This window comes from Dermacentor silvarum, chromosome 2 (assembly GCF_013339745.2).
Source record: "Dermacentor silvarum isolate Dsil-2018 chromosome 2, BIME_Dsil_1.4, whole genome shotgun sequence".
Lineage (NCBI taxonomy): Eukaryota > Metazoa > Arthropoda > Arachnida > Ixodida > Ixodidae > Dermacentor > Dermacentor silvarum.
This window is the reverse complement of record NC_051155.1, coordinates 209,858,884-209,862,277: the sequence shown is the minus strand read 5'-3', so window position 1 is coordinate 209,862,277 and position 3,394 is coordinate 209,858,884. Positions and strand designations below refer to the sequence as shown.

General features: G+C 47.8%; 1 non-coding gene across 1 annotated transcript; it reads right to left on the bottom strand.

Annotated features, from left to right (window-relative positions):
• Positions 1-1,693: 1,693 nt before the first annotated feature.
• Trnas-gcu (transfer RNA serine (anticodon GCU)) lies at positions 1,694-1,775 on the bottom strand. Its single transcript has one exon. It is a non-coding gene; the product is annotated as a tRNA-Ser (tRNA).
• Between the last annotated feature and the right edge of the window lie 1,619 nt (positions 1,776-3,394).

Genomic DNA, 3,394 nt, shown 5'->3' with positions numbered 1-3,394 from the left:
TATTTCTACTGAATCAAATGCCTTTTCATAATCAATGAAAGCCATATAGAGAGGTTGATTGTACGCTGCAGATTTCTCGATTACCTGATTGATGAAATGGATATGATCCATCGTAGAATATCCCTTCATGAAGCCAGCCTGTTCTTTTGGTTTACTGAATCGACGTTCATACTATGTCGACGTCAATGTCACGTGACATTGTCACATGACGTCATCACTTGGTCACGTGACTATGTCATATGACGTGATCACTTGGTCATGTGCTCGAATTTGGCAGTCAATTTTCAGGGTGGGCCACCCAAACTTTGGTGGTGGGCCAAATCAATTGTGTAAGTGGGTCAGGTCAGTTTTGAACGTGGGTCAACTCAATTTTCGAATTGCGCAAAGTCAATTTTGGGGGTGGGCCATCCAAATTTTGGGGGTGGGTCAACTCACTTTTCGAATGGGGCAAAGTCAAATTTGGGGATGGGCCGAGTCAATTTTGAAAGTGGGCCAGGTCCGTTTTGATCGTGGGTCAACTTAATTTGCGAATTGGGCGAAGTCAATTTTGGGGGACGGTGGTGGCCCAAGTCAATTTTGGTAGTGGGTCAGGTCGGTTTTGAACGTGGGTCAACTCAATTTTTTAATTGTTCGAAGTCAATTTTGGGAGTGGGCCACCTAAATTTTGGGTTGGGCCAACTCAATTTTAGAATGGGGCAAAGTCAAATTTGGGGGTGGGCCGAGTCAATTTTGAGAGTGGGCCAGGTCCGTTTTGAACGTGGGTCAACTCAATTTTCGAATTGGGCAAAGTCAATTTTGGGGTGGGCTGCCCAAATTTTGGGGCTGGGCTAAGTCAATTTTGAGAGTGGGCAAGGTCGGTTTTTAACGTGGGTCAACTGAATTTTCGAATTGGGCAAAGTCAATTTTTGGGTGTGGGCCAGGTCGATTTTCATCGACATGGGAAGCGTGACATCATCACTTGGTCACGTGGGTTTTGGTACCATTGGTACCATCGGTACCATCGGTTTTGGTACCGCCGGACGCCGGATTTTCCGCTTCATGGGGCATATAATGCTTTCGCATTAAAAGCTGCATGAATAGCCTCTCACCTTGCTTGCTTGCAAACAACCTTCACATGGCTGCTGTATGACTAGCGTTCCGAAAACGATAAATAAATGGTTGCCAAAAAAGGTCGAAAGTTGCTGAAGAGAAAAAAAAAATGCTTCTGAGGGACTTCTGCGCCGTAAAAGAATATGATGAAAAATCTCAACAAAAAAAAAGAAGAAAAAAGAAGACAAGAGAAAAAGACGCGGCATGAAAGAAAAGGGTAGACGCGGGACAAGCGCATTAAAGCTTGCATTACTAATTTTGTTCCTGCATTGCTTCGAAAAATTTTTGTCATTGTCCCAATTCTGATTATTTTGCATACTTGTTTAGCAGAGGGAGAACAGTAACCAGTGTAGGATTTAGTTGCTGCGAATTATTTTGTTAGTTTCGAATATTCGAAAATACCGAATAATACCTTTTCGTGGACGAATGCGTAAATTTGCGCGTGGTACTCTATTCGCATTGGAAACTTCGAATGTTCACCCAACCTTCCAAAAAAAAAAATACCAATGACCAATTCGTTGTCGCATACAACTTCCGTTCTGACCTCTGCAAGTGCTAGCAAAAAAAAAAAAAAAAATGGCGACACACGGAGGAAAAAAAATTACGACGAGGATGGGATTCGAACCCACGCGGGCAGAGCCCAATGGATTAGCAGTCCATCGCCTTAACCTCTCGGCCACCTCGTCACGATACTAAAGCGCTTTGCAGCTCTATGTTAAGCGTGGCTCGAAGAGGGAGGGAGCAGCTTCGGTTCTCTCCGAGTGTGATCAATCATGTGATGACAACTGAATGTACAGGGTACTCGGAAATAAGTGATGCAGTTGTTGCGACCTTTGTCCACTGCAACAATACGGCACGGGCTGCTTTTGAGATACCCAATTCGTTTATTTTCTCGTGTCCGGAAAATTACACGATCCAATTGTTATATTTCAAATAAATGGTATCCTGCCTTCGTGAATCAAGAGTAGACCGATATTATCTCAAACATCTTTTTTCAAAGTCCAAATTCAGATATCTTGGCTTCTGCCTAAATATGCGTGTCACAGTGCACTGCGAGATGAATAATAAAAGCAAATGGCGAAGGACTGAATATTCATCGGCTGGGTGAACAGATGGCATGGTGGCAAGCGCATTTAAAAAAATAACTAAATAAAATAAAATTAAAGATGCGACACACAGCTTAGACAATGTGAACTTCTTTTTTCTTGAGAACCGCTTACTTTATGACTGGTTCACGCGCAGAACAAGCCTGTCCAAGTCGTCGTGCAAGTCCAAGGCTTCCTTCCATTTCTTCCAGTGGGGCTCTGTAGCCAAGGCGACCGTACGGTTTGCTTTTTCCAGCAAGCCATCGCAGTAGACTCCGAAAGGCAGGTCGCAAAAAACTACGACGTCCCAGTTGTAGTGTCGCAACGTCGGTATGTCTGCCGTTGTCGCCACGAAGACAAACATTGGCATGGTCTCCACGTCTTCGAGCTCTTGGGCAACCTCCACCGATTGCCGGCTTAGGAGCCACCGCCTCAGATCCCGTTGAGAAGCCATGGTGGACGTGAGGGCCAGGGTCTTGCCCTGAGCGTTGTCCAGAAGAGCGTCGCCCTTCAGCTTTGTCATGAGTTTCTGGCACTGTGCCAAAAATTCTTGCAGCTCCGCCCGAGGATTGGCCACGTCCATCTTCTTGGCTAAGCAGCAAGCAGCCACGATGCCACGCTCACGTAGCGTCGTGCCCACTTCCTGCACTTCCGGGTCGTCAGAGCTGGATACAATGCTGCCGACTTGAGCCGACCAGTCCATGTCGAGAAAGCAGACTTCGAGGGTAGCCTCCTTTGAGTGCGGCCTCACGGGCGTCGCCAGGCAACATGTCAGCTTCAGCGGTGTCCTCAGACGTTCGAGGTCACTTTCCAGGCCATCTAGACTGCAGACCTGCAGCTCGTCGGCGAGCGCTAACAGCCACGTTGAAGCGGAGGAATTCCTGTTACGTCCAGAAACTGTCTGGAAGCATGGCACGATCTTGCGGTAAGCGTGGCCGGGATCCAAGTAGTGCTCGAAGTCGCGCAGGACTAGAACGCTGATCTCGGCCGCGCTGACGACGCTATTCGCCACGAGGGACCACAGCACGTCGGGCTCCAGCAGACACACGCACTTATCGGCTTCACGAGGCCAAGACGATGCGGAAGACACGACGCGGACGTCGGCTGCAAGCAGTATGCGCAGGTAGTCCAGGAAGTAGTCGTCCTCGGCGATTCGCTGGCCTACAATGACGGCGACTGAGGACATCTTTTCTCGTATTACGGTCAGGCACAGCTGTCGC